Source organism: Camellia sinensis, chromosome 3, assembly GCF_055761805.1.
Source record: "Camellia sinensis isolate YWXY chromosome 3, ASM5576180v1, whole genome shotgun sequence".
NCBI classification, from domain to species: Eukaryota; Viridiplantae; Streptophyta; class Magnoliopsida; order Ericales; family Theaceae; genus Camellia; species Camellia sinensis.
In genome coordinates, this window is record NC_138963.1 from 111,435,947 (window position 1) to 111,458,673 (window position 22,727).

Genomic DNA, 22,727 nt, shown 5'->3' on the forward strand with positions numbered 1-22,727 from the left:
AAATTATAGTTTGATTGTGGGCCACATTTGAGCGCACACAGTTGTCAAAACACTTATTTTAAATGCATTTAAATACAAGTTTATTCTAAACTAAAGACCAAAAGGGAAGAATTGAAAGAAGAAAAAGAAAGCAAAAACACAAAAGAGCTAGTTTGTTTGGTAACTACTAGACAATAACTTGATCAAAACAACAATGACCTTAGACCAAAATTGTTCTTTTATTGAAGTCCAGAAATTAAGAATGCAGGAAAAAAAAAAATTGATATGTTTGTTTGGCGAATTAGATTAGATGAGATTATAGATACAGTGAAATTGAGTGAGAAAATTATTAGTGTGATGATATAAGATAAAATGTGTTTGTTTGTATACTAGTGTGTGGTATTAATTGGTTGGAATTAAATTTATACAATTACACAAAAGTTATCATTGTATAAAATGTAACTTTATTGTTTTTGTAATATGGATGCAAAATTGCCTTTTCACACTCAATCCCAAGTGATTAGATTAGCAATCCCACGACTTCCATAGGAAAGCTAATTCTACTATGTGGGGGGATTTAGGGGTGAGCATGGTCCGATTTAGATCGATTTTGGATGAAATCAGGACCAATCAATTGTCTACGGTTCTTTAAAATTGGAACTAAACTAAATCATTAAACTCATGGAACCAATTAAACCAAACTATTTAAACATGGTTTAGTTTGGTTTGGAATTACGGTTTCACATAATCTATTCACACGAAAAATCAAATAACATTTTCAAAAAAATTTAAAGGATCATAAATTTTAAAAATGATAATAACATACCCATCAAACAAACTACTTTAATAATATTCACTAGTTAAGCAAATGTATAACATTAAGCAAATATTGTTTAACATTAATTTGTCATGATTTTTTGAAACATAAACTTTCAAAACATAAAGATGCACATCGCTCTACCATTAACTTAAACAAAAATAATATCTAGTAAAGAAACATATATGGTTTAAGTTGTATGGTTTTGTTCGGTTCAAATTCGAAATCATGTACCTAAATTCAAAACCAATTTGTAGAGACCGGTTCCCTAATTTTCTAAACCAAGACCGAATCACAAATTAAGAAAACCAAACCAAACTTACCGGATTGGTCTGGATCTATTCTATTTGTAGATTTTTCGATATCCTTGCTTAGTCCTAGGTGAATTCATGGTCTAAATAAGTATATTTTTTAACTTTTTACGAAAATATATACAAAAAAGTTGAGAGATGATTTGACTCAAAAAAGATAAAAAGATAAAAAAAAATACATTTTTGTAAGAGATGCCAAGCAGCACTTTGCATTTTTGTCAACCAAACATGAGTTATGTAAGCTCCATAGGATTGCTAGACTAATCCCCTCACCTATGGAGCCAATCAAAGATAGACATGCATTTGGGAAGATTGAATTTTACTCAAAATGGCAAAAAATCACAAAAAAAAAATCAAAAAGGTCAAAAAAATCATATTAAAACAATCAATGATTCCTTCCATTCTTTTTACTTTTGTACGTTTTTTTCATTTAAAAAAAAATTATTCTCAGAAGTTTCAATTTTTTTTTTTTTTTTACTTCATATTTAAACTAAAAAGCTACAAGTAGATTTTTTAAAGTAACTTTCAATTTTTTGCGGAAAATGTGTAAAAATTAAAGAAACAAGTTGATTTTTTAAATAAATATTTTAATTTTTTTAACTATTTTAACCAATTATCAAACATCCTTAACTATGGACTCCACTATACAAAATTAAATTTGAACCACATTTTAAATTTTTTTTTTTTTCTATATTTGAATTCTTGATATCTAACATTAGCCCGTAAACTAAGGCCTCGTTTGACAATTACATATTTTAGTTAAAAAGTTAAAAAGTCACTATAAGTTATCACATTATTTTTTCTAATGTTTTACATATTTTTCATATAAAATAAAAAAATTACTAAAATAATTTATTCCTAAATGAGGCCTAATGATTCAACACAGTTGCATCCTTTGATTTGGTTGAAGTTTTGGTACAAATCATATAATACATACAAAACAGCATTCTTTTTTCTTTTTTTTTTTATCAGTAAAAATAAACTTTATTGAATTAGAATCAAGGAGATATCCTTACATCTTACATCAATAAAGATAAAAGAAAGCAGTGCTAATAGCATCATTGTGAACTTTACTCATCCAACTAAGTTGGCACAAGAAAGCCACCCAATCATGTGCTAACCCATGCCAAAAGCTAGTTGATAAGAGCTCAACCAGCAAAAGGAGGAACCAAGACACAGGATCACAGGAGCACACATCAGCAGAATAACACAACAGCAGCAGCTGAGCAATACAGAGCAACACTTCAGCAGCAACAACCCAACAAAAGGCAATGCGTTGATTGAAAGATCCACCCCTGAGAATGGAGCTTCACCAAAGAGGCAATATGCAACTAATGGACAGATAAATGATCACAAAAGCTAGTTAACAATGCTTTTTTCCATATAACTAAACCTCTTCAATAGTCAAAGTAAACAGCTCCCTTTTTATCATGAAATGACGTAGTATGTTTGAAGCTCATATGCCATGTAAAGCAAACCCAAAGCTATTGATCATAGAGGTGAATGAATAAGAAATGAACACGCATTGAATTTTGACTTCGCACTTTGCAAAATCAATAAATGGTCTGTCTGACTCTGTAAAACATACTCATCTCAAAAGTCAATTTTGGAAATTTTTGAATCACTAGGTTCAAACTTTATTTTATTTTAAGATTAGAATAATATTTATGTTCAAATTTTATTTATTCGTTCAAATGTCATTTATTTATACAAATGTTATCTATTTGTCCATTTTATCACCACCAATTGCCACTGTTGATCACCGCCAACTTTTTTTTGGCTTCGACATCTTTTTTTGAAATGTTCTTATCACAAAAAAGAAAGAAAGATTAATCCTCAGATTTAATATCATATCCCGTATAAATATGGATTTCTCACTAATAAATCCCTTTCTAAACAATTTTTGGGTTTCTTTTTTTCTTTTTCTTTCTCTTGCTCTCTCTCTGTCTAAGCAACATATCTTTTAAGAAATACTAAGAAGTTGTTTTTGATTTTTAAAAGGGTAAATCAGACTTTACCCTTTCATGTTTAGTCACTTTCTTAATTTATCTTTAAAGTTTGTTGTTTCCTACTTTGACCCTTCGTATTTCAAATTTTTCCTAATTTATTCCTAAAACTAATTTCTGTTAAAAATTAGATAGAAAATGACCCATTAACAGTCACGTGACATGCAATTATTTTATTATATATAACTCACATATCTAATATAAACTTAAACGCCTATATATATATTATATTATATCACATCACAGTTATTATGTATTTTCTGTCTAATTTTGAATAGAAATTAACTTTAAGAATAAACTGAGAAAAATTTAAAACATAAAGGGCTATAGTAAAAAAAAAAAAAAAATGTCAAAGTAAAAAAAGTAGAGAAATATAAAAGGAACAAAGTATAATTTACTTTTTGTAAAAAGCTGTGGTCGCACAAAAAAACATAAAAAAACGTTGTTTGTTTTCAAACTTTTGGTTGTTTAGTTTATTAACACACAACCAAACAAACAATCCTTAAGCATTTCAGCAAATCCCTCTCCTTATAAATAACTCCAAGCCAACCCCCTCCAATGCCAAACAGAGGTAAGAAAGCATGGAAGCAAACAGAGCTAGCGTCTTAGTTTTACTCCTTGTGTGTGGTATGTATGCTATGCTCCTCCTCTCCATTTGTTCTATTTTCATGGCTTACAGATTTGTAGTTTCTCTTTGTTCCGATAAACTTTTTAAGATAGTATTGTAATTAACTATGTGCATGTTTTTAATAAAATTTGCTGCATAAAAAAACTATGAGCATGTATGCAAAAATCTAGCTAATTAGTTTAGTACACAACATCTGCTGCTAATATCATGCTTTCGTTGTCACATCCTGTTCTTTAAGCACGAATCACAATATATCGCTCTGTAACAATACTGTTCTGTTTTTACAAAAAAAAATGTTTTGGGTGTTTTAATGCTGACAGGCATGTTTCTATTTGAGTACAACACTGCCGAAGTTTGCCTTCAGTATTGTTTGGAAGCAGACTACATGATATGCGAGTCATCAGGCAGTCAGAGGCTCAGTCCGGCATGCAACTGTTGCTTGGCAGGGAAGGGTTGCACCATTTACTACAATGATGGAACCTCTGAAACCTGCTAATGCTACAACATTGCACCCTTCTTATATATATAAATAATATTATATAATAATGAGACTACAATCAAGTGTAGTTTGTCTCTTCAGAATGGTGTGTTTTGCCATCATTCTCCAAAACACTATGTTACAAGAATCTTAGTTCAAAACAAAACATACATGTGTACTAAAATACCAAGTGTACTCTCTCTTTTGTAATAAAAAATAGTTGTACCTCTGTGCGACAAATATATATAGATGATGTTGGTGAAAATATCAGAAAAAATTATATTTTTATTGACAAATAATGCAAAGAAAAAGAGATACAAATAGATCAAGCTAAGGCACAGATATCTCGTTTTCTTTAAGGAGATCAAGCCCACTGCGGTAGGAAGAACTCAAATACCGATGCAGCAGTCCAAAAACTATGACTTCTACCCTCCAGGATATAACAGCCCGACCACTTGTTGTATGGTTCAGGCCAACTCTGCACAAGATGATTAACCCAAAACTCCACAAAAAAAAACACCATTCTTTACTAGTAATCTCTCTTGTATAGAAAATAGTTGGTGTAAAAAAGAGTAGAAGAGAAGAACTATTTATAGGCCACTAGGACTTTACAAAATACACCAAAAAATAATAATGACCATGAACCTAAAGAAAAGGGAGAGTGTATCCAAATATTAACTCACCACCAAGTTCATGAATTCTAATTAATCTCCATTCATGAACAAGACAAAATGTCACCAAAGTAATGAATCTCCATTCATGAACAAGATGGGATTCATGAACAAGACAAAAGGAAATTCATGAACAAAATATATAAATAAATAAATGATATTAAAATGGTCTAACAATCTCCCACCCATTTTAATATCAACAAGGACAAGAGAGATTACCAAACAGAGATAGACAAGTATGTATCATGAATGTGTGTTTTGCATTGAACCTTCGTTAGTGAAATAGCAACCTCTACTCCAGAGTTAGTAGTGATCTCAGACTTGAACTATGACTACTTAGGGAAAATAAAGTATTATTGCTCACACAGAATAATCTAGGTGTTGACATGAGCTTTAATGGCCAGCACATTACGGCCTTGTGTTTATCCCAGTTTTCATGAGCATATTTGAGAATAAGTCTTGTTCTCATAGAAAGTGGCCCCACTTTCATACTCACGTAGGTGAAATCTATCATGGATGTTCCTGTAATTGACACAGCTCACTCAACAAGAGCTACAGAATTTCATTAAGAGTATAAAAAGTCAACCCTCCAACATTACAGGACAATTGTACTTACGTCATAGGGATGGATAACAAAATATTAAGGAGTGTATTTTTTACAACCACCATATGATTCGTTCTTCCCATTGAACCTAGTTACAGGATCTTTGATCCCCAGGTTGGGTATCCTCATACATGATTTATGATTTTATAGGCTTCAAACCCATCCCCCTCGATGTATTCCAGACCCTATCTCTCGCCAAGGCCTTGGTTAACGGATTCGCAAGATTATCACAAGATCTTACATAATTCACAGTTATGATGCCATTACTCAAATAGAATCTCACATTACTGTGTTTTCTTCGAATAGGTCTGGATTTACCATTATAAAAATGGTTGTTGACTCTACCAATAGCAGCAGTGCTATCACAACGAATTAACACAGGAGGAATTGGTTTTTCCCAAAAAGGGATTTCATGTAACAAATCTCTCAACTAATTCGCTTCCTCACATGCTGAAGCTAATGCTATGAGCTCAGCTTCCATTGTAGAATTAGCAATTATAGTCTGTTTTTTAGACTTCCAACATATAGCACCACCACTTAAGGTAAAAATAAAACCCGAGGTACAGAGAGAATCACCTGACAAAGTGTTCCAATCGGCATCACTATATCCCTCAAGTACCGCAGGATACTTGTTATAAAACAAACCATAATTTTTGGTACCAGATAAATATCTCATAATTCTTCCCATGACTAGCCAATGATTCCGACTTGGCTTGCTAGTAAACCTGCTAAGTACTCCAACAGCATATGCAATACTAGGTCTAGTACAATCAGTAGCATATCTCAAACTACTAATCATGCTAGCATATTCCTTTTGATTAATCACTTCTTTTTCATTTGTTATAACAGATAAATGTATGCTTGCATCAAAAGGAGTAGCAACATGTTTATAGTCTAGAAAGTTATATTTCGTTAAAATTTTCTCAACATAATGCAATTGATCAAGAAAAATGTCATCCTTAGTCTTGGTAATTTTAATTCCCAAAATAAAATTGGCTTCAACAATATCTTTCATATCAAAGTGGCTATTAAGCATATTCTTAGTCTCATTTATAATATGCGAATTAGAGCCAAAGATAAGTAGATCATCCACATATAGGCTAATAATTACATGTGTATTCTTACAAGTTTTATAATATATGCACTTATCACATTCATTAGTCTTATAGCCATTCTCAAGTATGCATGAATCAAATTTCTCATGCCACTGTTTAGGAGCTTGTTTTAAACCATAAAGGGATTTAGTTAGCTTATACACCTTGCATTCTTGGCCAGGCTCCACAAAGCCTTCGGGTTGGTCCATGTAAATCTCCTCATCTAGATCTCCATTTAAAAATGCCGTTTTCACATCCATTTAATGAATTTTTAAATAATGAATTGCAGCCACTGCTATCAACAGTCTAATAGATGTAACTCTAGTAACTAGAGAAAAAGTATCAAAGAAATCAAGATCAACTTGTTGCTTAAAACCTTTAGCGACAAACCTCAGTTTATATTTATCTATAGTTCCATCCGATTTAAGTTTTTTACAAAGGACCCATTTACACCCAATAGTTTTACAACCTGGAGGTAAATCCACTCGCTTCCATGCTTTATTTGAAAGTAGTGAATCTATCTCATCATTTACAGCCTATCTCCAGAAAATAGCATCAAGTGATGATACAGCTTCTTACATCGTAAGAGGAATTTCTTCCGCATTGTAAAGATAATAGTCAGGGCCAAAATCTTTTTCAACTCTAGCTTGTTTACTCCTCCTTGGTTGAATATGAGAATTTTCTTGTTCTTGAAAAACTTGAGATGGAGTAGAAGAGCTAGGCACAGACAAAATATTTTCAGAAATTATTTGAGCCCCACTATTTCTAGATTTGAAAGAAAATTTATTTTCATGAAAAATAGCATCACCTGATTCAAAAATAATATTATTTTCCATATCAAAAAATTTATAAGCTGTACTATGCAACGCATACCCAAGAAAAGCACAAGTGGTATCTCGTTCATTCATTTTAGGTCGTTTAGGATCTGCAAGCCTCGCAAAAGCTAAACAACCCCAAACCCTCAAATAACCTAGATTTGGTTTATGTCCCCACCACAACTCAAGGTACAATTTTAGTCTTTTTGTGTGGCACTCTATTTATCACATGGCATAGCTATCAAAATAGCATCACCCCAAAGATTTGAGGGAGTACTTGAATCAATAAGCATAGCATTCGTCAAGTCAATTAACATTTTATTTTTTCTTTTAGCTACGCCATTAGATAAAGGTGAATATGGTGGAGTAGTCTCATGAATAATTCTCAACGATTGAACAAAAGAGTTGATTCAAAGAGATTCATACTTTCGGCCTCTATCACTTCTAATTCTCTTAATCTTTTTACCAAATTGATTTTCCACTTCAAGAAGGAATTCTTTAAATTTCTCAAAAGCATCACTTTTATTTTTTAATAAATATACAATTTGTATTTTGAAAAATCATCAATAAAAGTGATAAAATATTGATTACCACCCCGAGTTAAAATTCTTTCAAACTCACACAAATCAGTATGAAATAATTCTAATAATTCGGTATGTTTTTCAACACTTTTATGAGGCCTCTGGGTAATTTTTGCTTAGCTGCAAACTTCACATTTCTCAAAATTTTTTGTCACCTTAGGAATTAATCCTAAACTACTCATGATTCCCATATATTTGCTATTAATATGACACAAGTGAGCATGCCAAAAATTAATAGAAGATAAAGTGTAAGTTGTGTCATAGTAATCATAAAATTAATCAGCAAGAACTTTTCTTTTCCACCTCTTAAAATGAACCCCCTGAACCTGAAAGGCTTGTTAAGATCTCCAATTCCATCATTGGTTTTTTTCTGGTACTTGTTCCATGATTGATCGCCTTAAAATTGTTGGTGAAAATACCAGAAAAAATTATATTTTTATTGATAAATAATGCAAAGAAAAAGAGATACAAATAGATCAGGCTGAGACACATCCATCTCGTTTTCTTTAAGAAGATCAAGCCTACTACGGTAGAACAAACCCAAATACCAATGCAGCAGTCACCAAACTATGACTTGTCCCCTCAACGATACAACAACCCGACCACTTGTCGTATAGTTCAGGCCAACTCTGCACAAAATGGTGAATCCAAAGCTCCACCAAGAAAAACACCCTTCTTTGCTAGTACTCTTTCTTGTATAGAAAATAGTTGGTGCGTTGGTGTAGAAAAGAGTAGAATAGAGGAACTATTTATAGGCCACTAGGACTTTACAAAATACACCAAAAAATAATAATGACTATGAACCTAGAGAAAAAGGAGAGTGTATCCAAATATTAACTCACCACCAAGTTCATAAATTCTAATTAATCTCCATTCATGAACAAGACAAAAGGTCACCAAAGTAATGAATCTCCATTCATGAACAAGGCAAAAGGAAATTCATGAACAAAATATGTAAATAAATAAATAAAAGATGTTAAAATGGTCTAATAGATGTCTATGTATCTTTCATATCCATTCATAGTTTCATGAGTTCCAATTCCAAATTAGTGAATGTTTAAGGTCGTGTTTGGATGGTAGATTTGATAAGGGAAATGAAAATGAAAAAGGAAACAAAATCACACTTTTTGTTTAGTTATATTGGAAAATAGAGGGAAAAAGAAAGAGAGAGAAATGAAATAAGAAATGTTAGGCTTTTATTCTTGACAATCCTGTTTGACAAAACTCCTTTTAGTTGTAATTGTATTCGATATTTTATTTCAATGAGGTCGTGAGTTTTTAGATGTGAATCCAACCCGAATTGTGCCTTGTAGAGATGTTTCAGAAGTTAATTCTTTCATGTTTTCCACTTCGCTAACTATTTCAGGGATCGAGCGGAGAATCTTTGGTTCCAGAAGTTTGAACTGTCTGCAAAAATAACCAATCATTTCTGAGCCTCCATAATGACCACACCACTGTAATAGGAATTACATTTTATATCCTGAGCTCCTTCTTTCTGAACTTGAAGCCAAACCACCAATGAAACAACTCATTTACAGCGCTAGAGGAAACCTACTGAGTTCCCCACCAATCAAGTACAACAGACCATATCTTCCAAGCAAATGAATAGAGCAACAGAATATGATTAAGATTTTCAAGATCAGAATTACAAAACAAACATAAGGGATTAGAAGTACCCCCTAACACATCAATCCTTTGAAGGAAATTAGCAGTCTTAAGTCTACCTCTCTATACCAACCAAAACAGAAGTTTGGTTTTCGGAGGAGCTACATTGTTCCAAATAAATTTTGATAACTCCACAACATGACCCCCATCAGCTTGAAGCCACCCATACAATGATCTGACTTAAAAGATTCCAGAGAGAGATGCCAACCATCTGATATGATCCTGTAGCTCGACTTTTTCGCGCCCCCCCTTTCGAGAGGTCCGAAATATTGCCCAACAGTTCGGACTCCCGTAGTTCTGAATCTAATCTCACAAGTGCAATGTGAAATTGATAAACACTAAAGAGTCCAAATCCGACAAATCTTTTGGAAAATCGATTTTGAATCAAATTGCCAAAAATGGACTACTTTGCCAGATATAAAGTCGCCTCCTAAATATTTTTGGGAAATTTAAGAAACCCATGACTTGTGCCAAAGGCCATGTGTCTGTCATCACCAAGATTGTCTCAACTCGTGAACTTAGGTACGAGAGGGGAAGGTCATGAATACATTTGAGCACCCCCGCTCACCCGATCAAAATCGGCCTCTGCTAATCATGATTTGAATCTTATGTACATTATATGCTCTTGTTCTGGTTTGTTAGGCTAGCATTACTATGTGATGCACACACACACAAGTATAGACTAACTTTGCAAAAATTAAAACATTTTGAGTCATGTTTGTTTTGAAAATTGTTTCGAAATGTACCACTTGAAAAAGTGATCGCATATGAATATTACTTAAATTATTCCAATTCAAGCAATTAGCCTTTATCCACAGGCATTTAAACAGTTATAGCATCTAGGCATTTAGCCTCAGGGCAAGCATGCTAAACATGGCAACAATCACACACATGCGATATGCTAAAGCGAGTAAAGGCTCACTTGATACTCCAAGCCAAAAGAGAAATGAGTTAGAAAAATGCGTGATTCCTAACTTATGCAATATGACTGGTATAACACATGTGATATGCAATTAATAGGCTTGGCTACTAATATGGCATATGAATCAATGAAATAGCATACGGTCTAAGCAAGTATTCAAAGAAGTGTAAGCAATAACAATGCAGGTAGAATGATGAATTGAGCCTTGGTGCATGCAATATAAATGGATGCAAATATAAATATGCTAATTGAAACATGATGTCCCTAAACTAACCATCATAAGCTAGTAAATAAAAGGGAGAAAGACGTGGGGTTAGAAGATATACACATTATTACAACATTGTGCACTCACGAAGGAGAGTCCAAACAAACTAACTAGCTAATTAACTAACTAATTAAAGCTAATTATTACAAAAACAAATGAAATTAGCTAACTACTTAACTAATTATTACAACAGCAAACGAATCAACAAATTATTCTAGTTAATTAAATTACAACACTTGAACAAAATTAATTAGCTACAACTAATTAATTACAACAGATAGTTAATCTAAATATTTAAACTTTAAATATGCTTAGAATGCGAAGGATGCCTATGCATGTGCTCGGTTTTGACCCGAAATGCCACTATTTTGCTTTTGGGAGCCTCTGTTGCACAGGGAACACATGCATTGTTGCCCACTTCCAGAATAACTCTGCTTTGCCTGAAGAACACACTGCTGAATTTTGCATTGGTGGCTGGCCGACTAGTGATGAAGGTTGCCGGCCATCAAAGGTGGTCTACAGGCCACCTGCTGGCCATGGAAAGTGGCCTGCCAGCCATTGCTACCCAAAACTCCTTGCTGTAACAAAGGATAAACAGAGCATATACATGGTATTTCAAGGGTTTGTTTGCACAACTCACCCCTCCTTTTCATGAGCAAATCAAAGGAGTTATGAATTTGGTTCACAAACCACCAACTCAAGCAGTTTCATTGTAAGATGGCTTATGAACCAAAGTGTGCAATTTCAATGAATGCAACAAAATAAGACTCTAACCTCCTCCCTTTCATGAGTTGATCAAGGAAAGTAGTGACCTTGGATACTTGAATCATTTCATCACTTAATAAGTATGAAATGACCCAAGTTTCCATGCGTTCAATTAACGTCCGATTGAACACAACAAGTTATTATCTTGCACAATTTTAGTCCCAAGTTTTAATTACTCCATTTTAGTTACCTTTCCATCCTTTAATCAATTGAGTCCCAAATGGTGAGATTAAGTCCTCTAATGGAAAGAGGGTTCAAACTAAAAGTTCTTTTAGGAATGAAAATGACATCATACCGTTGTTAATGAACCTCCTAAGGGATTAAACCATTAGACATGACACCTCGATCTCATGCTCTCAATAAACAAGTAGTTTGCACCACTTTCAAAGCAAAACAAAATGCCAAGAAAGGAGGGAGGTTGTAGAGATTATTAGTGCTAAAAATGGGTGAGAAAAGCATAAATAAATGCTGTCAACTCAAAGGAGAAAGTGTCTAAGGCCTAGAACATCAAACTCATGAGGACTATTACACCATAACCATGCAAAACAAAGCTCAAATGTAACCAACAGCCAAAAACAGTGCAAAAACAGTCTAAAATAAGTCCTAAAACATACTGGAATTGAGCTAAAAGAAGTTTAGATTAACATGCTAAAACATGGCACAAACTAGGCTAGTGAGCAAGACACAAAGATGAGAGGCTAACCCCTCCAAATGTGGACTTCAAAACATGATTTTGGCCACTGAAATAACTATAAAATTTAGTATTTAAAACCACAAAAAAAGATGACAACAAGGTGGGAAACAAAAGGGTAAAGGCCTCGGAAGCTAGGTAGAAGGAATAGTGAGCCACCCCTCCATCCTTATTGGCCTTAAACCACAAGTTTCAGCCCAAAATTTCAGAGTTTAGACAGTCCAAAAACAGTAAAAAATGTGCTAGAATGAAGACAAAAGTGGCTAAAATAATAAGCTAAAACATGGAGCAATTTAAGCTAGTAAACAAGCCAAAGGAGGGGTTGCTAACCCCTCTATATTTAGGACTTCAAAACCACTTTTTAGCCTCTAAAAACCTTTAAAAATCAGTAATAAAGATCTCAAAAAAAATTGATGAAGAGATGGGAAAAACAAGTGTAAAGGCTTAGAGAAGAAGGTTCAAAGAAGGGTGATTAACCCCTCTACCTTTAATAGCCTTAAACCACAAGCTTTAGCCCATAAAAACAGTCCAAAAAGACTTCAAAATCAGCAAGAAAAGAAGTAGTGCAAAGATGCTCAAAATTATACATCTTAAAGAAGAATAACACTTTTGTTCACAAACCAACAAGTTCTCACTTTCAAAGGCTGAAATTTGGAATCAATAATCTCAGCAAGGAGAGCTCAAATGTTGGTTTAAAAAGTATAGAGAGAGGGTGTATAGGTTTCAAGATAGAGATAGAGAGAGAATTTCAAGTTTTGGAACTTTTGAAATTTTTTTCAACCTTAAACCATGAAGGAAGGTCCCCTTTATATAGAAAAATAGCCCCTTAGGTAAAAAAATATCAAGCTTGGAACAGCTGGAGCTTTTGGAGGAAAGCTGGCCAAAAATATCTAGGTTTTTCACTAGTGTCTGGCAGGCTAGAAGTGTGCACTGTCGGCCATCAAAAATCTGCTTCCAGGCCCGACTTCAAATGGGCATATCTTCTTTATCCGGACTCTTTTTCAGGTCATTCTTAAGTCTAAATTGAAGCCCCGGAAATCTAGTTTCCAATGGTGGCAGCCTCACATCTAAATTCTAAGTGTGTAAAGAGATATGCCTATTTTAGGGAAGGTTGCTCAATTTTGGTCTCAATCGGGTTGATACCTAACTTCAAACAGCCAAATCTCCCTCATCCAGACTTGGCTTTAGGAGATTCTTGAGTCTAAAATGAAACCCTGAAAGTCTACTTTCCAATAGTGGTGGCCTCATAACTAAAGTCTAAGTACACAAAGAGATAGGCATTATTTAGTGAGGCTGCCCAGTTCTCTTTTAACGATTTCAAGTCCAACTTCTTCCCCAACTAGTTTTCTTCTCTCTCCTCCAATTTTCTTCAACTCCAAACCTATAAATAAGAGGTTTAAAATGATTTTTCAAAGAGTTCACCTCTCTTCCATTTATTTCCACTTTGGCCTTGCTTGGTTTACTGAAACGTGCAACATTTAATGAAATACGAGCCTCAGAACATCATAGAAACATTTTCAAAAATATTTTGTAAGAGAGGGTTTTAAGGTCTAAAATAGTTTCGGTCCAAAATAGGGTGTATGGTTGGGATTTTGAAGCTCTTCTTGTTGAAGAAATTGAACGTTTGTACAACATAGCTCTCGTCATTGATTGATCAACTTGAGGCGTCCAAGTCTTAAAGACAATAAAAAATGGAGTGTCTACAGTTGTCCCTCTTTGACAAAGCTCGAAGTCATGAAATGACGTGAGTGAATGTCAAAGCTCGAAGACGACCCATTTTGACAAGGCCATAAGACTTGGGCAAACAAACAAAATGCAGATGCAGTTGGTTGAACCCGAGGGTTGCCTACGTATCCCGTTGTAAGGAATCAAATCAGCGTAGTTCAAGGGCAGAATGCAAAATGATACACAATATAACAAAGCAATGTAATGACATACAATGTAACGAAATAATCAAACCACAACTAGTGCATAACACACAAATATCATACAGAAAAGGAGATGCAAAATCGAACTACATTTTATATAGAAAAGAAATAAGCACAGCCAAATGACGCCTAACACAGGCTAAGTGCCTACATACTCAATACTCGCCTCAGCGCAGGATGGATGCTTATACATAACAAAACCATGTTTTAATGTGAAAAGGGTGCAAGCACATGCAAAACTATGTTTTTCATAGAAAGAGAAAAAGTACAAGTAATTGGGTTGTATGATATAGGTGAGGAATGATCTGATGGGGAAAGATAATGATCCTAAATGTTGAATGCAACAAAACAAAGTACAATGCAATGGATGTGATAGATGTAGTGAATAAGGCACGCAAGCCGAACCACATTTTACCTAAAAAAGGCATGGACACAAGACAGACCACGTCTAACACAGAAAAGGTATTGAAACCCTTAATACTGGCCTCAGCACAGCACGGGTACTGACACATGACAAAACCATGCTCTAACGAGGGAAGGGTATGGGCACATGCCAAACTAAGCTTAACATGGAAAGGATGCAGGTGATAACATGGTATGATGTAATGGATATAATGGATAATGTAATAGATGAATATGGTGACATACTCCAACTACGCTGGAATCGGGAGAGGAGGACGAACAAATCCCAAACATGCTGAAATCGTGTGAGGAATGGGACACTCAAACCATGCTAAAATTGTGAGAAGAGGTCCTGAGAAAACTGCTCAGGGTCGCGTTCCACGTGTCTTAAGATAAATTCTAAACATACTGAAATTGTGTGACGAAAGGAACACTCAAATCACGTTGAAATTGTGAGAAGCGGTCCTAAGAAAATCACTCAGGGGCGCGTTCCACACGTCCTGAGATAAATTCCAAACACACTGAAATCGTGTGAGGAAAGGAACACTCAAACCATGCTGAAATCGTGAGAAGAGGTCCTAAGAAAACCACTCAAGGGCGCGTTCCACGTGTCCTAAGATAAATTCCAAACACACTAAAATCATGTGAGGAAAAGAACACTCAAACCATGCTGAAATTGTGATAAGAGGTCCTAAGAAAACCACTCAGGGACGCGTTCCACGCATCCTGAGATAAATTCCAAACACGCTGAAATCGTGTGAGGAAAAGAACACTCAAACCATGCTAAAATCATGAGAAGAGGTCCTAAGACGATGCGATGGATGCAAAGAGTATGATAAGATTGTGCGATAGATGCACAGGAAATGCAGTAAACAAACAAAGCAACACTTTAGAAAGTACCTCATGGGGTGAGTGGCGATGAGCCACTCTACTTTGATGAGGATCTCACCCTTGTGTTCTTCGAACTCTAACCTTCAACTCACAGTTCAAAGGCCCTCAAATGCTGACAAGGGGTAACCTCTGCATGTAGAAGCCACGGGTGTCGCTTTTCTTCTAGATCATATTCACAACTTTCCCTATTCTCCAATGGGGTGACAGACTAGGTTGGTTTAGTATCCAGAATTGAGGTGCACACATGCTATCTCAATCTATGGGGCTGCCATACAGATTTTAAGCCGGGAATACACCCTTGGGAATTTAAACTAGACTTTAGTCTCGAAAATTCCAAATCTTTGTGTTCTAGGCATCGCCATTCGAACTCTAGTTTCCACCATCGCAGTTGGTCTCCTAGGAACTCATTGTAAACACAACCAAGATGTCTTTGGCAGGGAATGGTGTTCGGGGATAGCACTTTGATCACCATTCTAGCTTGAAGCGGGCTTAAGCATGAGCTTGAGGTAGAGGTAGAGGTACACTCATACTTCAGAGAAAAGACAGGCCTGAGAAGGTGCATTCGGAATGCAACCTAGGAAATTGCTGAAGTTGAAACAAACTCAGATACTTCAATTTTCTCCCTTTTCTTTTGCTTTGCAGTCCAGAACCTATGTAGCTTCAGATAGGTCTTTGTTTGGTTGCTCTTTCTTTTGATCAAGGGTGGACTCTACAGTTTATAAAAGAATGAATTTTGTTTTGTACATCATGTTGGGAAGGGCACAACATTCTGAGCACAACACCGTTTTTTTTTAAATTGAAATTGAGAATGAATTCTTAACCGGGTATTGAGCCTACGACTGACCATAGTACACCACACGACTCAACAAAGGAAAAACAGAGAAAAAAAAACAATCTAAATACGTCTATTTACACTCAAAATGACTTAAAACAAGAATCAAGACAAACAAAAGCAACAAACACAACACTTGGATGTTAACCACCGGTAGAAGACCTCTCAGTTCATGGGGAGCCCACTGCTTCTCCAGGTATTGTTTCCCACCCTTTCTTATTTTTGATTCTCGCATCACTTTGGCACTCAATCTCTATTTTCTCTGAAAAGCCCTTTCCTTACTTTTTCTCTCATCGCACATCTCTCTATTCTTTAATCTCTCTTATTTTTTATCCCTTCCCAGGTTTGGTTGATGGATAACCTGGAAGTTGTGGACCTTATGAGGGGGGTCGAATATCCAGCATTCGTTCTTCACACTTAGTTCGATTCCTTACTGCTCGGAGGATGAGAGAGTTTTTTGGCCTCTTCTGCTAGCCTCAGCTGTGCCCTTTCTGGCGAGTACGTTGATAACGGGGAAAAGACATAAAACCTGACTCGATTGTGCCCCTAGTTCATCATTTTGACCATTTTTTGTTTTTTGGCTTTCTGTTAAAACAATTTTGACCAACATGAGAGTTAGCTTAACATGTTTGTTCAACTTTCTACTTTGAAATCATGTAAGTCAGGTTGTGAGCATTGAAAATTTTCTTTTTTGGGTCCAAGAAATGGTCCAGTTTTGGAAAAATGGAATAATTTTCAAGAGAATTAGTCAATCACATTAAAAATCCTCAAAAACTGTTTTTGAAAATGGCCACTGCTCAACTAACGAGGAATTAACTCTTGAGATGCACAACCTCAGGTTTGAACTTGATTTGTCTTGTAGCTGAATCGTCTAACGGAATAGGACAATCGAATTTGAACAAAGATGAGCGCGAAGATGAGCCAATTTGCACATTGAGAGGATAATTGAGTTTGAATAAGGATAAGCCATTCAACATGGATGAGACCAGCAGGTTGAAAATAGTTGGGGCCAAACTTTAGGATGAAGTTGCCTACGTATCCCAAAAATGGTAACCAGGCCATATGTAGTTCCGGGTTGAGGTTCACTTGGGTGTTGACACTCTTCTTTTGGGCTCTAACTTTTTCCGAGGCCACCCTTTCAAGTTTTCAACCTTGTGAGCTCTATTTTTCCTCTTCATTTTTGTTTTTTTCTTCTCTCTTTCTTCTTCTCTTTTGCTTTGTTTTCATTCATTCATTTTATTTTTATTTTTTTTTTCTTTTTTTCTTGCTCTAACTTTTGCCTGAGTCGTCCTTCCTGGTTTTCTTTCCAGCGAGCCCCTCAAGGATAGAAAAGTTAACTTGTCTATGTCGATTGGGCGGATCTCTAAGCCATCTGAATCCACGAGAATGGTTGTTATTCTTGACTAAATAGTCTTGATGACGTAAGAGCCTATCCAATTGGGTTTGAATTTGCTTCTAGTGTCGCGGATAGGAACTTGTCTGTCCTTTAGTCATAAATTTTCTTCTCTCAGATTTTGGGATTTGGCTTTCTTGCCGATCTCCATTGGCTTGGGAAATGACCCAATTTTGACTCTTCAAGCATTTTTGACCTTTTTGCCCCTAGTTCAAGGGCTGTTTCTAATCCAGCTATGCAAGCTTTCTTTGATCACATTTGACCTTATTGACCCTAGTTCAAGGGCTACTTCCAATCCGACCATGCAAACCTCGTTTTGAATCAAGGTTCAAGGTTTGAAAGCAAAGGGGTCGAGTCTTGAGGCTGAGAGTGATCCTATGCTGTACAATCTCAACATCAATTCTAGGCATATCTTCGTAGAACCATGTAAAACATTTTTGAAATTCTTTTAATAAAGCGACTAGTCGCTCATACTTTTCTGAAGACAATGTAGAACCAATCTGGATCAAACTAGGATCTTTCTCAGTACTCACATTAACGGACATGATCTCATTCATTAAGGGCTTAGCACGCCTTTCTTCCTCTCAATCGATCAAATTTTTGCAAATCCCGAGGAATTCCTTCCTCTTTGTTTTCACCATAGTTTCGGAAACAGTTTTGAAAGAAAAACTTTGGTTAATGCAATGATTTAAAGGCACAGTAGAAGTAAGTGGAAAAGTACTGTCATTTCATTCAGATCTTCTGGTGCAACTGGCTCAATGGTAGAAACAAACTCAAAGAGTGAAAAAGACAAACACAAAACAAGAAAGTGATGCTCGAGTTAACACGCTCGAAATCACCAACCTCCGACACAACAAGACTGACTCAATACAACAAGACTAACTCAATAGAAAAAGACTGACTCAATACCCAAGCCTGAAAGTAAAATAAACAGCATTTTCAAAGTGCTAAAAAGTGGGTGCCATCCATCACATCTGGAGTAAAATGAGTGCCATCAGCAGGTGATTCATTCCCGATCACATAGTCACATTATCCCCCCAGTTCATTGATCCAGTGTCGATACACTTTGTAAGACCTGGTGGAGTGATGACCTTATTGTCAATCAGATTTTGAACTTCATGGCGAAGATGAAAACAACCATCAAGGTCATGGCCTGTTTGTTGATAGAAGGCACAGTACTTGGCAGCATTATACCTGGATAGAAGGGGATTAGGGAGAGGCCAAGGGTCAAGGGTTTTGAGATGGCCTTGTCCTATAAGGATTTGGAGAGCTTTGGATAAGGTCATGTAAAGGGGACTGAAGGTGCGGTTACCAGTCCTGACAGGATTGACAGAGGGGTTGGCAGGTGTTGACTAGGTTTGATGACCTCTTCTAGGTATAGGATTGGAGCTGAAAGGGATGTTTCTGGTACGACAACCCTTTTTATGGTTTATCCCTAGATTCAAAATGCTCCCAAGCTGAGCGACAAAAATGTCATCCATAGTTTTTACAACAACTGCAAGCACTCGCTGCTTGTTCAGCCCTTTGCCCTTCAAAGCCTCAATAGCCCACTGAAGATGTTCATAGAGATCAATGCTTGCCCCGGCCTTGTTCTTGCCCCTTGCCTCCACTTTGCCAAGGGATTGGATCTCTATATCAGAGCAGAGCCCAGTTGTTGTTGACATGCCATCACCCAGACTTGAGATAGCTTCAAGTTGGCCATTTTCAATTGCAGCCCGCTCTAAGATTGGGGAGCCTTTTGGCGAGAAATTTCTAGCATGTGATGTGGTCGATGATGGAGCCAAAATCCCAAAGGCTAAATCTACCACTTTTTTTTGAAGATCTTCAATCATGCTCATTAACTCAGAAGTAGTGGGTTTGAGATGATTGGGGTTCAAGTGCATCCATCATACACAAGTCCGTGCTTTCTGGAATGAACACCTCAGGCTTGGTTAAATGGGTCAGGGTGATGTATATACTGGGGTTGTAGGTGGATGGTAGTGTATGGATTAGGTTGGGCTGTGAAGATGATGGGTTAGTAGTGGCCTGAGGTCCTTTTGGTGGAACTATGATTTCTTCATCAATAAGATCCTGAATCTTATGACGGAGACGGAAGCAGCGGTTTGTATCATGATCGTGCTGCTGATGATATGTACAATATTTAGCAAGGTCATATCTTGGTAGAAGAGGATTTGGGAGGAGTCGGGGTTCTAGGAGCTCTAGGTACCCTTTTTCTAGCAGCATTTTCGAGGCTTGAGAGAGATTCATGTAAAGAGAATGGAAATTTCAGGCCTAGGGATGAGTTTAAGTGGTGGTTTTTTTGCTATTGATGGGTGTGGTGATAGTGTTTATTTCTGAGCATTTCACAACTGTGCTACCATTGAAGCTGCAAACAACATTCCTTCTCATAGGTTCATTACCTTCCACAATGATCCCTTGCCTGATGGCATCGTCGATTTGAACCCCAATTTCATGGAGGTCCTTAAAGTTGAATAATGGGAGGACTATCATTTTCTATAATAGCCTTTTATGCAGATTTCTAACAATGATATAGACTTGCTCTTTCTCTAGAGGCCTGCTTGCCATCATAGCCGCCTTTTCTCTCCATTGAATAACAAACCCTGAAAAGCCCTCCTTCAGTTCCTGACGCGTTACCTCAAGATCACGAGTTGTGACCTTGATCTACGTGTTGTAGGAATATTGGGCAACGAAGGTTTCGACCAACTCCTGCCAGCTCTATTTCACAGAGTCCTCCAATTTAGCATACCAGATGGTAGTTATTCTAGACATAGTTTGACTGAATGGTGACAACTTTTGTACTTGGGTCAAACCCATTGGTCGTAGGATATCAGAAAACAGATGCAAATGCACCATCGAATCTCCCAAGCCATCGAAGCGGTCAATATGCGTTATCTTGAACTGCTTCGGTAAGGTAACCGCCGATTTAGTGTGCCCATCTTTGATGTCTAGAATAGAGTTGACCCCTTGTGCCTTTTTGAACAGCTTTTGTAGCTTGTTGACTTTGAGCGCGGTTGGATCAACCTCGAGTTCGAACGGTGCCTCGGTTTGATACACTAGGGCTCTGGAAGTTTGTGCTCTGATGGGTTCTGCTTGGACTAGGACAACCAAAACACCCTCGGTTTGTGGATCTTGAGCAGTGGCAGCATTAGCTATGGTACTGGGCACAGGGATAGCTGCGGTGGGTACATGTGATACAGAGGTCGTTGTTGGCTGTGGTTGCTGTTGTTGTAGACTAGTTATAACCTTGGCCTGACGGGTTGCGTCATGCTGGAGGGAGTCAACTGTTTGTTGCAGATGGAGTAATAATCCCTCCAAATTTGTCAGAGGCTGAGCCATGATAAGGGTAGATGCCCGGAATGAGCGAAACGAAGGTAATCTAAATGGTGAATGTTGGAATAGTGGAACTGGTGAACCCTATATGGCCCTCTTTCGTCTCGCCACCGGCAAAAGTGAAGTAAGCACTGGCTGCCTTTGAACTAGGTCCACAACCTTACCAAGTCTATTGACATGAGTCCAGAGTACCTGGGGGATATCAGAGCCTTCTGAAGCTATGGTTCTAGGACTACCTAGCAAAAGAGAAAACATACAGCACCTCAGCCTAATTTCACTAGGACAGATATGATCATAGCTAAATGACTATACTCCACACTGAATTCTACCGCAAAATAGATACCAACTTTGCAACTGATATGCACATTCCTATACAGTTTCACTATAAAGCACATACTAGTTAAGTGAGAGCCAAAACACCCCTATGAGGGGGGTAAGATTACCCTGTCCTAGTTTCGTTAGGAACTAGGTTCACTGTTCAAACAAAGCGGTTTGACGCAATCTTGCATTTCGGTTAAGCATCATGTCCTAGTTTGGAACAGTCTCTATGGCTTTTGATATGCAACTAGGCCAAATGGTCAAAAAGGGTACATCGGGAAGACTACCTAATATACCTCTCACACCTAACACCGAGAAGTGAAAGAAGGATCAAACGGTACAGCGGTAGTCCAGATCTAAGGGTTGTGTTACCACCGTGGCAGAGCCCGCGACCGGTCAGCCTTTTGGCAAGCTTTTAGGCAAGCCTCTGGCAAACTGTCCAGGAATAACAGATGACAAACACAGTGACTTAAATGCACAAATGCAAAGAAACATATAAGTGTAAATAAAATTTCATATCATGAATTTTAAGTCAAGTTCTCTAATTTCCCCAATGAAGTCACTAGACACTGTAGCTGGACTTTTTTGTGCCCCCCCATTCGAGAGGTCCAAAACATAGCCATATAGTTCGGACTCACGCGGTTCTGAATCTAATCTCACAAGTGTAATGTAAAATTGATACATACCAAAGAGTCCAAATCCGATAAATCTTTTGGAAAATCAATTTTAAATCAAATTGCCAAAAATAGACTGTTTTGCCAGATATAGAGTCACCATCTAAATATTTTTGGGAAATTTAGGAAACTCGTGACTCGTGCCAAAGGCCATGTGTCCGTTGTCACCAAGATTGTCTCGGCTCGGGAACTTAAGTACGAGAGCGGAACGTCATGAATACATTTGAGCACCCCCTCTCGCCTGATTAAAGATCGGCCTCTACAAATCATGATATGAGTCTTATGTACATTATATGCTCTTGTTCTGGTTTATTAGGCTAGCACTACTATGTGATGCTCACACACACAAGTATAGACTAACTTTGAAAAAATTGAAACATTTCGAGTCATGCTTGTTTTGAAAATTGTTTCGAAATATATACCACTTGAAAAAGTGATCGCATATGAATATTACTCATATTATTCCAATTCAAGCAATTAGCCTTCATCCACAGGCATTTAAACAGTTATAGCATCTAAGCATTTAGCCTCATGGCAAGCATGCTAAACATGGCAACAATCACACACATACGATATGCTAAAACGAGTAAAGGCTCACCTAGTAATCCAAGTCAAAAGCCAAATGAGTTAGAAAAATGCATGATTCCTAACTTATGCAATATGACTG

At 36.7% G+C, this 22,727-nt stretch overlaps 1 long non-coding RNA gene across 1 annotated transcript; it reads left to right on the plus strand.

The window, feature by feature from the left end:
- Nucleotides 1-3,525: 3,525 nt before the first annotated feature.
- LOC145822729 (uncharacterized) lies at nt 3,526-4,463 on the plus strand. Its single transcript, XR_014364411.1, has 2 exons — nt 3,526-3,740; nt 4,062-4,463. It is a non-coding gene; the product is annotated as an uncharacterized LOC145822729 (long non-coding RNA).
- The last annotated feature ends 18,264 nt before the right edge of the window (nt 4,464-22,727 follow it).